At 50.0% G+C, this 13,335-nt stretch overlaps 1 long non-coding RNA gene across 1 annotated transcript; it reads left to right on the top strand.

Moving 5' to 3' along the window:
• Positions 1 to 1,060: 1,060 nt before the first annotated feature.
• On the top strand, positions 1,061 to 12,488 carry LOC131504687 (uncharacterized). Its single transcript, XR_009258115.1, has 4 exons — positions 1,061 to 2,099; positions 4,574 to 4,709; positions 10,751 to 10,851; positions 12,181 to 12,488. It is a non-coding gene; the product is annotated as an uncharacterized LOC131504687 (long non-coding RNA).
• The last annotated feature ends 847 nt before the right edge of the window (positions 12,489 to 13,335 follow it).

The following is a 13,335-nucleotide window of genomic DNA, read 5'->3' as shown; positions in this document are numbered from 1 at the left end:
AAAAAATTAATCCTTGGGGCTCCTGGGTGGCTCAGTCGCTTAAGCGTCTGACTTCCGCTCGGGTCATGAGCTCTCGGTCCGGGAGTTCGAGCCGCGTGTCGGGCTCTGTGCTGACAGCTCAGAACCTGGAACCTGCTTCGGATTCCGTGTCTCTCTCTCTCTCTCTCTCTCTCTGCCCCTCCCCACCCCCGTGCGCACGCTCTCTCTCTCTGAAAAATAAACTTAAAAAACATTTAAAATAAAACATTAATCCTTAAATAAATGAACTACTCTTAGTCAATCCTCGGTTTTTTCTTCTGTGGAAACAGTGATGGCAACATTTACTTTGTGAGGTCAAAGTGAACACTCACTCACTTATTCCCGTGCTTCTCACAGCCCCTAACTCGGAATAAGGACACAGCAATGTGGGTTACTATGCTAGAATGAGGAAGGTGGCTAAGGAAATGCCCCCTTAGTGGAGGGGGTACATACATTTTCTGAGGGCTACAGAAGTGATCCAGGGATCCAGCCTCTCCCACCCGCGCCGGAGGAAGACAGTGCTGCTCCTGCTGGCTCGGCGTCTCCCACACCCCCCTTCTCCCTCGGAGCCCCTCGCCAGCTCTGTTCCAGACCGGGCGCTGGCGGGCATTCTTTGGGTGTTCTATCACCTGAGAACATTAGCCAGTGCCTAGGCAACATCGCTGTCTTCGTTCTTTTGGCTGTAGTGCCCTAGGGCCTGGGCATGACGGGAAGGGATGGGTCTGGGTGTGTGTGTGTGTGTGTGTGTGTGAGAGAGAGAGAGAGAGAGAGAAGGAATGTGAGCCAGAGCACTGAGGGCTTGTGTGTGTCTGAAGACAGGAAAGGACTGGATATTAGGCAGGGAGGGCGAGCGTGTGTGTCTGTGAGAGACCGAGCAGCTGTGTGACCCATGTGTCGCTGTCAGTGTGTGCTGAGGTCTGCATCTGAGTAGGGATGATGGGGCAGGATGTCTTTCATCTCCTGTGAATCTGGTGGGGAGGCCGCTGTCCCAGCCACTGCACTAGAACAGAGCAGTGGGGGGAGGAGGAAGTCCTCTTTATATCGGGACAGGAAGTCTCTTTACTGAGAGCTTGTAGGTGGCCATGGGCACCAGGAGGTGGGTGATGTGGCCTGACCTCATGGCCCCTTTCTCATTGTGAGAACAAGAAAGGGAAAACAGAAGCAGTGTTTGCACGAGGGACACTGGGACCCAAGTGGCTACGGGATCGTGGGACCAAGTGGCCATGGGATTATAGAGCCAAGTGGCTATGGGATTCCCCACTTGGGACGGCCCTGGGGGATGATCTAGAGAGGATACACTTCATCCATCTAAGAGGCAGATCTGAGGTCAGGAGCAGGAAAGTCATTTACCTCCGATCACATAGACTTGACCTTGAGCCCTACAGGGGCCTCAGGGGCTTGGACTAGAAAAAGGGAGAAAGCCATGGCTGGTTAAGGATTGAGTGGCTGTGTGAGTAAAAAGGGTGGAGGTGGCCAGGGGGGCAATGGTGAAGGGCCTAGATGTGGTCCCACGCCCCCCCCCCCCGCCCCGTGTTTTGGGGGCGGGGTTGTTAAAAGGTCTGGGAGAAAAAGAGCAGCACTTAACCCATTAGTGGCTGGAGCTGTGCGTCCGTGTCCAGCCCTCTGCAGCATCCGGAAGGAGTCGGAGAGATGCTTGTGGCAGGGAACAGAGGACAAACGGGACATTGAAGTGACAGCCCAGTAGAGCAAATGAGGCCAATGTAGCAGAGGAAGGTCCATGTGGGGCTTCACCTGAGGGGACACTGGGTAGCCACCTGCCCTCCAGAGCAACCCGAGGGCTGAGGCTTGAGCAGTGCAGCACAGTGACTAATTATCCAACCCAGCTTCCCTCTAGGTCAGGCTGGCCTCATCCCCGAGACCCTCACCAGACCCTACGCTGGTCCTATTTGTGCCTGAGACAATCTTTCGGGAAGCTCTGCTCTTGCGTTTGAGCCGCTCATTCTGGATCCTGAGCTCCTGACTCCCTGACTCATTTGGGACATGCCTCTGCCTCTCCTGGATTTGGTGCTTGTTCTCAGCTATGTGGATTTCTCCCACCTTGGTCCCTGTCACTGTTTAAGGTAGGGATTTCTGCAACGGTCACTCAGAGGGTGCCTTGTTGGGCCCCTTCTGGCCTTGCCTCGAGGGAGGTAAGCTCAACGGAAGCTGCGTTTTGGAGTTCCGGTCCTGCCCAGAGTGGGGGGTGCAGGCTGCGGGGAGCTGTCTGCAGGCAGTTCGGGGTGGGAGAGAGACTCTCGGGATAGGTCTGAGGGGCCATGCCCCGCCTGTTGCAAGAGGTGGGGGAGGATGACGAGTCCTGGGAGGGAGACGGCAGTGTGCGTGGCTCATGTGTGCACATGTGTGTGCGCTTGCCCGTGTGTGTGTCCGATTAGACGCGGCGAGCGGTCAGCATGACGGAAGTCAAGAGAGCCAGGTGAGATCTGAGAGAGAGAGAGAGAGAAAACAGGGAAGTTGAGGCTTCAGTATACACATGCTGGTCCTCCCAGATGGCTCCTTTGCAGTGGGAAGTAAAACAGGCGTCTTACTTGGGGATCATCTGCGAACACAACATCAGCTAAGAGAAAATGTCAGTTCAGATCCTCTGAGAGGCAGATGCCAAGTTCAAGAGCTTTATTGGGGAAAGGCTTGTGAAGGATACAGGGGAGAGAGCAGCCTACTAGGCACGGGGAGCCTGCAGACGTGACTCAGTTCTGTCACTTGGGAAAACAGAGGGGGAGGAAGGTGAGGGGTGGCAAGAAGGTTTCAGACCGCACCTCACTTCTAAGAAAGTTTTGGCCAGGCTGGTGTAGGAGTTCCGGAGCCAAGTCACCCCTGGGGGAGCCCTGAATTTGGGGTCGCTGGGCACTAGCACGCCTGCAACGCCCAATTATTGGCTGCCTCTGGTAGGGTGGGCGGGCTCTAGCACCCCTGCAACGCCCAGTCATGGGCTGCCTCTGGTTGGGTGGGCGGGCACCAGCCCCTCCGCTCACCTACTGCTGACAATTTATCCAGACCTTGGATAAATTAATGAAAAAAAAAAAAAAAAGCTTCAACCACTGAGTACTTGTACTAACACCTTCCAACTGGTGAACATTACAACAGCTCTAATTTTCTATGACAATTTATCAGAGAAGGATTATTATTATTTCCATTTCCATAAGATAGAATCGAAACTCAGAGACGGTAAGTAACTTTCTCCGAGCATATCAGAGTCCAGTCCGAAGGTAGAAGCCACACAGGAATTTGAATAGGGAAAGTCTTATATAAAGAATTGCAAAATGACAGGAAATCTTAACTACTAAGGGGTAAAGATAACACTAAAGAAGGCAGAAACGGAGTCTCTACCTCTAGGCTTGAGGCAGGGTACCTGTGAAATAATAAGAAATAGATATATTGCTCTTTGCCCCCAGATCCTGACACCGAACTCCTAAAAACTCTTGCAATTTCCTGAGAAATGGAGGCGATAGGAGCCACTGCCACACAACTACTAAATCCTTTGGATTTTCCGGGTGACAGGAGTGTGTTTTGTTCTAATGATACAGTCCTTGGTGGGCTCCTGCATGGGTCCTGGTCACCAGAAAGACCAAGCATGATTAGAAGCTTGGAATTCTCAGCCCCTCGCCCTACGCGCCAGGGAGGGTCAAAGGGTTGGAGATTGAGTAAAGCTTGATCATGTCTATGGGCTGAAGCCTCCCTAAAAATTCCTAAACTATGGGGTTTGGAGAACTTCCTGGTTGGTGAACACATCCATGTGCGAAGACGGTGGCATACCCCAACCCCACTGGGACAAAAGATGTTGTGCTCGAGACCCTTCCAGATCTCACCCAGATCTCACCTCTTCATCTGGCTGTTCATCTGTATCCCTCATGATATCTTTTATAACCAACCAGTAAATATAAGTAAGGGTTTCCCTGAGCTCTGTGAGCCCTCATAGCACATGATCAAACCTGCACAAGGGGTTTTGGGAGTCCCCCATTTATAGCCAGTTACTCAGACGTATGGGCAACAACTTGGGACTTATGGCTGGCGTCTGGTCACAGGCAGTCTTGTGGGAGAATTGGCTGGTGTGGGAAAACCCCTACACGCTTGGTGGCAGAAGTGTTGTGAATAGATGAACACAGTTATGCAAGGAAGGAACAGATTAGGGACAGGACCCCGGTCCCCCCGGCTGAGATTCAGACCTCTCTGGAGCGGGTGTGGCTGCACTCCGCTGGATGGTGGAGAGGTCTACTGAGGCGCCTCCGATGACACCAGCCCCTGGGGTGCAGACAACACTCTCTGGGGATCTGTCTTCTGGTGTGTGACTGAGACCCCTGGAAGCTGCTCGCCAGAGGGCTGCTATTTGCTGAAGAGCTGCCTTTTGGGGTGCCAGTGAAACTTGGCACCAGTGGGACTGCTGGGTGTTCTTTCCATGCCGGCTGCTCTTCACCCCAGGAGCATAAAAAAAGAAAAAAAAAAAAAAAAGGGCAAACCAATGGACCCGGGAAGACCAGAGCCGCCTTCCTCTGTGTGTGTGTGTGTGTGTGTGTGTGTGTGTATATGTGTGTCCCTCTAGCGCCCTCTACTGACAAAGCCTAGCATTCCACCTGCTGGCAGAGGAGAACTGCTCCCAGGGTCCCGCACCGCCATCACGAAGCCTGCCAATGAGGGTGAGTCCAGGGCTGAGAGGCAACACATTGACTACTGGCACAGTATTACAATCGATTAAAACCCAGGTTTCTCTGACACCAAAGCCCGAATTCTGTCCACGCTAACACTGGCCGTTTAGGGACCTTAAGTCTTTCCATCCCCAAATTGGCATCAGCAATGCTTGCCTCGTAGGGATGCCGTGTGCATTAAAATGAGAAAAGGTACATATGGGCCTGGGATATTATAGCAGTTCGCTGAGACTTAGAGGCCCACTAGCCTGCCTATTTATAGAATTGCACCCCCTTAACACGGTTAAGAGACTTAAAACATAACCACCCCCCCTTTTGTCCCGGGTCTCCACACCTGTCAATGGCTGAGCAAAAGTTAGGTCCTGGGCCTCCTGACACCCATTTTATTCCTTTTCTTACTCAACTTTGCCACCTAACATGTGACGTATTATTTTAGGGCTGAAGTCCGGGTGGTGGAGAGGGGGTGGGGGTGGGGGGGAGGGTGGTTTCGTATGAGATTCTTTAACATTGGCTGGCCTTGTACCCAGTTGCACAATCAGAGAACTTTCTTTTGTTTACAAGGAGAAAAAGCTTATTTTGACCCATTCAAGTTTTTCCTGAAAGATCAAAGTCAGAGCTTTTATTTCGTTGGGGAATCGGCGACATGTGACAAGCCAAGCTGATTAACACGTTAGCCTTCTGACGTGGAGAGGGCACACAGATATATTCCATTGCCATAAAAGTGTTCTCTCATTTCCATCCACAGTCTTCTGTTTTGCTTGGAGATCTGGGAACAATAGGCAGCCTGAGTCATCTGAGGAGGGGACAGTCTTTCTCAGCTCCTCCGGGAGTTTCCGTTTGTGGGTTTACATGTTCTCTTTGTGTGTGTGTGTGTATGGGGGGGGGTGCACTCATAAGCATGGTTTCGGCTGTGTCCTCCATACTGAAAATTCCCAAGTCCTTGTCCTCAGGGCACAGTTGAAGGTCATACGTCTCTGACCACCTTCGGAACCCTGGATCTAATGCCCGCTGGGCGTGTGCACGTGCAAGGCTCCAGGCAGCTCAAACTGTCCCTCCCACCACGAGCTCAGCATCACCTTCCAGATCTGCTGCTGCCGCCTGGTCTCCTGGAGGGGCATCTCTATTCACCAGATGCTCCAGGCAGAGCATCCGCTTCATACTCTTTGGTCACCTCCCAGGGCACTTCGAGTTTTTACTCTAACTCCCTGTCAGGGACTACAGCCCTGCTTGAGCTGATCCCTGCTGACCCCTGTCACTCGTATTGTCCCACTCTTCCTTTTACTCATTTCCTCCCCGCTTCAAGTGCATCGAAGGCTTTCCTGCCCCAGAGCCTTGGTACAAGCTGTTTCCTCTGTCTGATGTACTCATCCCCAGATCCTCAGAGCCCGGAGCCCAGCCAGGGCTGGATTCAGTGTAGAGTTGGTTCTTGTTCGTCTGACCATATAAAAGAGGTCCTCATATTTGAAATTAGTCACATACAATTAGTAAACTTAAAAATAAGGACTATGGTTTCATAGTGAATGGTAGAAAAGGATGAAAAGTGTGATTGGAAATTATTCTGAAGAACGAACAAAAATTATCATCATGTTTATTTTGTTTTGCATTTAACAAAGTTTAGATTGCGTTGCCATCACATGTGAGAGGCTTACGGTGAGTCAAGAACAAAGCGAATGTTGGTTCCTTTGGTACGGTTTTCCTGATACCATTGTATGCGAGCACAAAATGTGTTGTTTACTTCTGACTTTTGCAACGTGATCAAAAGGGTGATTTGTGTAAATAGAGTAAAAGGCGCATTAATTTTTCCTTGATCTTCACTTATGTAAGAAACACTCTCCTTCGAGACATCTATTGTGAGATCATCCTTTTCGATTTTCTTGGCTTTGGTGGCTAACTGGTCATTTATCATGGACTCTGCCTGTGATTCATGCAGATCCTTAGATCACTTTCACTGACTTCGTGACATCTGACGTCTTTTGTATGTTTCAGTATGACTTTGAAGGCCATTTGCATTGCACGTTCCTCGTGTTGTTAGAGGTGGCACATTTGACCATAAAGGAGAAGCGCTCTGCCCATCCCATCCACTTCTTTGTGGGTCGTAATTGTTCGTGTCAAACAGTGAGCGTCAGTGTGTGTGAGTGTGTGTGGTGCTGTATGAATGAGGGTACTTTTCTAGGTGGTGAGTCCGTTAGTGAATGTTTTCATGTCCAATCTTGGCTTCCCGACCTGACCTTGTGACTGTGGGAATTCTGGTCATAGACCCGCAGGCACTGATGACGTCCTGTAGAAGTCTCTCATAGCTTATACCTTCCCCGTGTCTATTGTCTAACATTCCTTATACCAGAACCCAGGGGACCTTATGGACCGTCTTTGTCTCCTGGGCCTAATAAATGTCTCTCGTGCTAAACGTTGGCCAAGGGCCTTTGGACCATTCACAAGGGAGCCCTGGCCACCTGGGAAGGCCCAGGCCATCCTGTCTGGGGCATGCTTTTGTGGGACAAAGAACACGTCCTCTCTTTTTTGCCATTGCCTCTACGGGCCCCACTTTATACAGAACCACAGAATGTTGGGACTGGGATAGACAACGTACTAGGCTCCAACCAACATTTATTAAGCATCTACCCTGTGCCTGGAATGTTCTCACGTGTTCTGACATTTGACCTTCACAGCTTTCCGGTGAAGTTGCTCTTTTTTTCATTCCCAATTTTCATTCCCATTTCGTGGGGCTCAGAGAAAGTAAGTCCCTTGTTTCTGGTCCCACAGCTGAGGACTGGAGATGGGATAAGGGCTGTTGTGTCCTACACTACTCAATTTACAAACGAGGAAACTGAGTCCCGGGGATGGGAAAGGACTTACCTAGAGGCACATCAGCAGGGCATTGGGGGGACCCGCCTAGGCACTGTCCATCTTCTCTGTCTTCTTCTACATTTGTGCTCATACTGTCATTGTCCAGCTATTGTTTTAGGAAAGGAAAATCAATTTCATATGAAATTACTTAAAAACTTCCAGGCTCTTCCTTAGTTGCACAACCAAATGTTCCATTTTATGTACAGGCGTATTTTTAAAGCCTTTTTAGACTTCCAGTGATACATTTATTTCATTACTGAATTGGCAACATGTGAAAGCTCAGAATTCATATGATTTATCAAACTTTCAACACGCTTTGACCAGGGGCCTCTATTGTATTGAGATTTCATTGTCCTGAAATAGCCACGAACAAGTGTCCCTCCAGAAGCCAGGTTTTCTGATTCCAAATCCGGTACCCAGACTTATACTCTTTATTAAAGAAAGTTACATTTTTTACTGATTAACTTGATAGTTATTATTAGATAGTACTTGCTCTGTGCCTGGCACTTTTAACTTTATTCTGCCTGTATTAACTCGCGGAATCCTTGGAACAAACCCACACCAGATATTATTATTCCTGTTCTACAGAGGCTTTCACAAGGGCCCGTATTGATAATATTAAACATTCAATTACATATTGTCCCATTTTTATAAAGGTTTATTTTCTACTTTTAGCCCCTGAATTGTCTACTCACCTTGTGGTCCTCTCATGTCCCAAGGTATTATTAAAATACTGTGGGCTGATAATGCACGAGGCATTCGTTAAGAGACTTTGAGTGTACCTGCCTAACAATGGCTTGCAAAGTAGGTGGTTCTGGTCTGGTTCAGTGGCAAACAAACAAAACAGAACAAAAGCACACACACACACGCACACACACACACACACACACGAAACAAAACAAAACAAAACAAATAACCCCAAACCAGCCTCATCCCACCCTTCTGTGTCTCTTTCTCAGAACGCTGGCTTTTGTCTTTAGGCTTGTTGCCTCATGGTTTAAATAGGGCCACCTCACCTTAAATAGTCCTCAAAGGGCTCTTTTCAAAGACAGGAGGCCAGGGGGCGCCTGGGTGGCTCAGTCGGTTGGGCGTCCGACTTCGGCTCAGGTCATGATCTCGCGGTCCGTGAGTTCGAGCCCTGCGTCGGGCTCTGTGCTGACAGCTTAGACCCTGGAGCCTGTTTTGGATTCTGTGTCTCCTTCTCTCTCTGACCTTCCCCCATTCATGCTCTGTCTCTCTCTGTCTCAAGAATGAATAAATATTAAAAAAAAAAAAATTTAAAAAGACAGGAGGCCAAGGGGCAGCCAGAGATGCCAGAGCAGCGTCTCTCTATCAGGAGAGAACATCTTCCCCCAGAAACCCTCTAACAAATTTCTGTGTTATGTATCCTTTTGTTGCACTTAGTCACATGGCCACTCCCAGTTGCAAGGAAGGGACCTTGTAGCTATGATCTCCAGTTGGTAATGTAGGACACTTCAGTTATTTAATTATTGTAACCAACTTAGGAAGCTGTCGAGTTATGTGGAGAAGTTCGACGTCTAAATATGGTTACTTGGAACTTCGCGATGGTGTTATCCCATGGTTTGAAAATGCATGGTGAATGAGGACGCTTCCTGCTATATGCAACAACCACCTGCCCAGTGGGGTTTTCGTATGAGTGTGAGAACCACTTCTTCCCCTGTCCTTGTCCCATAGTTTTTGTTAGTGGAAGAGCATAAGTAGAATAAAGGGGCCGCTGTGATGCACCCTAAGAACCCTGAGGCTGAAATGGATACAATGTTATTTTAGAACATTAAGATCAGGATGGGATGAACCACCTCGGAGACAGGACTTGTCCAGGCCAGAGGAAGGAAAAGCAGGTGTGTTAGGAGAATCTTAGCATGATCCTTGAGGGAGGGGTGACTGGGGGCCATCTCTGGGAACTTGGCCCTTCCTTCATGGGAAAAGGCCGCACACATTGTTGGCCTCTCCTGGGAGCCCTCGTAGAGGGAGGTGTCTCTCCGCGGGCTCATCCTCAGAAACTGCCGAGCAGATGTGTGCTTTGGGGAGGTAAATGTTTCCCCTTGTGTCTCATTTTCAAAGATTAGCAGACCGGACCGTAAGATCTTGCCTGCCTGATTTAGAGGCCAATTAGCTGGTAGACCCCAGGGCTGCATGCCCAGTGCGACCCAGTCTGCTTCTCCGATGGGCAGAGAAGTTTCTTTAGGGGACACCTCGTGGACATGGCAGAGACAGCAAAGTGTAGCACACTCTCCGGTAACAACCGCCTTCTCCTGCCTGGAAAGGAACCCAAGTGTAGCAGCTGGAGTAGAGCCATGCATGACAGGGAGTCAGGGCTTTGGCATTGACCCATCTGGCAGGTGCACGTCTGGAGCACCTACTCCGTGCAAGTGCTGTGCTAGTGGTCAGCCTCGAATCAGGCTTCCCACCTCCATGTTTAGTGTCCTTTGCTCCATGCATGGGAAAGCAAGAAAGCTGATTAAGGAGGAGGACATTCTACATGCAAGGCATTGCGGTGTGGTCTACTTTATTGGTCAAGAAAAGGAAAATCAAAAGCATAAGGTCCGCGTGCAGGGTCATGCAGGTGGGGAGGTGGGGAGGTCAGGGATCAGACCCAGAGGAGTATGCCTCCAAAGCTCACCTTCTTCTGCCTTTACTCCATAAGCGTAGACTTATTTTGAGGATACTGGGATCTGCTTAAGGGTTTAGACAGGGAGAGCCATGGTTAGGTTTTCAATGCCAAGAAAACCCCTTGGAAATCTTCCTATGTGCAGCTTTAGAGGGGCTAGTGTGAGGCTGGTGTTTGGGAGATCTGAAGGAGGCCGTGTATTTAGGGCACAAGGGATGAGGAGGAGACAGGGTCATAGGATGGAGGACATACAATCCCCAGAACTCTGTGGGGCCTGATTGGACACGGGGGGGTATGAGTGGGAGGAAGGTGTCAGGGTCTCAACCGATGCTTAGTGTTTTGAATAATAGCCCTATGATCAGCCCAGCATTCCATTCATATTATGCTTCCTACAAATGACATTGGCTTTTGCTAGGCACTGAATGTCATGTCTCCCCTGTCTGCTCTCCCCCCACCCCATTCATCACACATCCCCAGTGTGACGGTATTTGGAACTGGGGCCTTTGGGAGGGGATTAGGGTCATGAGGGCAGGGTCTTCATAAATGGGATTAGCGCCCTTTTAAAAGGGAGTCCAAAGAGATGTCTTGTCCCTTCTACCAGGTGAACCAAAGAATGGGCTCTCATCAGACACCAAATCTTCCAGGGCCTTGATCTTGGACTTCCCAGCCTCTGGAACTATGAGGGAGAAACGCCTGTTGTTTGTAAGTGACTCCATCGATGGCGTTTTGTTGTAGCCGCCCACACTGACTAAGAGAGCTTCTGCGCGCGTGAGCCCGGTCCGGCCATCCTGGCTGGTGACCCTTTTGTCGTGTGAGCCTTGCTGAGGGTGGTCCTCTTTTGCTCTATCCTCTTACCCACCTTCAGGGCCCTGGACGGCCACTCTGACCACCTGCTCCCAACTTTACTGTGTTGGTTACGTTGACACTTCCTTCCGCGATGTCAACAACACCTCCCAAGCTTCCGTGGCTTAAAGCAATCCGTTTCTTTCTCCCTCACCTAAAAGTTCAACATAGGTGTGCTTAGTTGGTGGGTGGCTTTCCACCAGGCGGTGAATCAGGACTGAGTTCCCTTCCCTCTTGTGGATCTGCCAGCCTCTGGGACTCTGGAGATCTATGTGTTTGGCCAGAAGATGGGCAAGGAGAGGATGGAGAAGACACCTGACTCTTCCCTCCGCTTGGCGGTCACGTGTATCCTTGTGCTCATTCTCCATAGCGGCCCCCAGCCCCCACACCCACCTGGGGGCTCGAGCTCTGGCAAGACAGCCTCTACTTACGTGGCTGCTTCAGTACGGAAGGACAGGCACAGGTTTGGGCAGAGAGTAGCCATCTGGGCCACCCCTCCCCAGGACCATTTCCAGCTCTAACAGTGAGCACATAAAAGGCAACACGTCAAGTACCCTTTAAGGGGCTCGGGGCCTACGAACCCCATCACATTATGAAATCAGATAAAGGAGTCACAAAACACTTGAGAAAAACCCTGCTGTGCACGTCACGTTGAACCATATGGAAATGCCGTTTTGTAGATAAAAAGACAGCCGTGGGTTGGCAATTTCATATGAGTCAACCAAATATACTGGGGAAGTGTTTCCAAGACAGTTTTTCTTAGAACTCTCGCTCATAACTTTGGGAAAAGACTGCATGCTTTATACTCTGCTGGGAGACTCAAATATACTTTAGCCAATTACAAACTTTGAAAACGCCCATACTTAAGAAAATCCTGCATTGTTGAGTTTCTTTAATCAGTGATCTCCTAAGGAAGTGTTGTTTAATCAGTGATTTCCAGGTTAATTTGTGCATAGACTTCCCCAAATGCCTATTAAGCCCTCATAGAATTAGTCTTTTACCTTATACGCTTTGGGAAACTTTGCATGGAACACCCCAGGGAATCCATTAGTGAATCCTTTCATAAAGCAGAAAAGAAAGGGTTTTCCCTACAAAAATCTGCACCGAGCGCATTGGTGGAAATGATACGCATTTGCAGAGTGCGGAGTGATCAAATGACTGAACCGTTCCCATGTCTCTGAGCCTTAGGTTTTTCCATCTGCAAAACTAAGACGACAAATCAAACGGAAGGGCCATTTGAAGAACAGAGGACGGGGTGCAGATGTGGTCCCTTCCTCCTTCCGTGCTCGTCCGTGAGATTCAAGAAGGCAGCCACCTGCCACGTAGAGGACACTCCGTTTCAGCAGCCACATGTGGGATTGCTTTGGTCCCGACGTGCAAACATGTTTCAGTCCAGCTTCTTGGGAGCTCACACGGATATTTGGGTCTGGCAGAGTTATTTTTATGGGTTCAAGAGAGAAGAAAATAAAGAGCAACATCCTCGCGTTGACACGAAATGGCCTCCCTGCAATTCTGGGCTGGAGGTGGGGGGCAGGGGCGGGGACTGAGGAAGCAGCCGAGCTAAAGAGTCCACATGGAACCACTTTTCCACAGTCTAATCTGGGAACCGGAACGCCTGAGCTTGGAATAGAGTTACGGCTCTGGTTAGAGAATGGATTCACTGGGGCCAGCGTGGCCTCTGGCAGGGGCTTGGACACATCTGTCCTTCCCCTGTCCTGACCTCCCTCTGGCAGCCTCATCTCCAGGGCTGGCAGAACCCCCAGAACGGATCTTTCTCCTGGCCCCCAGCAAGGCTCTTCACTTCCAAACATGTGGGACTGGTTTGGCCACGTGAGCCCGAGGCCCCTCTGCAAGGGGGGCCTCGCTGGGACGGATCTTTTTCCACCCTGCACACTTGTCACAGCACCTGGTCCTTCTGCAGGACCCCCACACTCAGGGCTCTTTCCAACACAAAGAGGGTGCAGGTCAGGGTCCCTATGCCGTGCCTCCTCTTCAGGTTGCTGGGGGGCTGGTGCCTTTCGTACACCCTCCGGCCAGCAGCCATGTAGGGCCTCCAGAGCCAGAAAGACCAGGTGTGAATCATGGCTTGGCCATGTCATCTTGGACAGGTACCCTAATCTCTTTGAACCCTGAGTCTCTTCATCTGTATAATGGGGATAATTACGGTCATTTCGTCTGTCGTTCAGTAATCACACACTCACGGAGGGGCATCACTCTGCACTCCAGGCACGGGATGCACAAAGACGAACTGCAGTCCGTCTCTGCCTGAAGCAGGTGGTATTCTCCAGATAAAAAAAAGAATGTGAAAGGAAATGCCAGGCCTTAGGCTGGGCAGCCACAACA

This window comes from Neofelis nebulosa, chromosome 2, assembly GCF_028018385.1.
Source record: "Neofelis nebulosa isolate mNeoNeb1 chromosome 2, mNeoNeb1.pri, whole genome shotgun sequence".
Classification (NCBI taxonomy): Eukaryota; Metazoa; Chordata; class Mammalia; order Carnivora; family Felidae; genus Neofelis; species Neofelis nebulosa.
The sequence above is the reverse complement of the archived record's forward strand: the minus strand, read 5'-3'. Positions and strand labels throughout refer to the sequence as shown.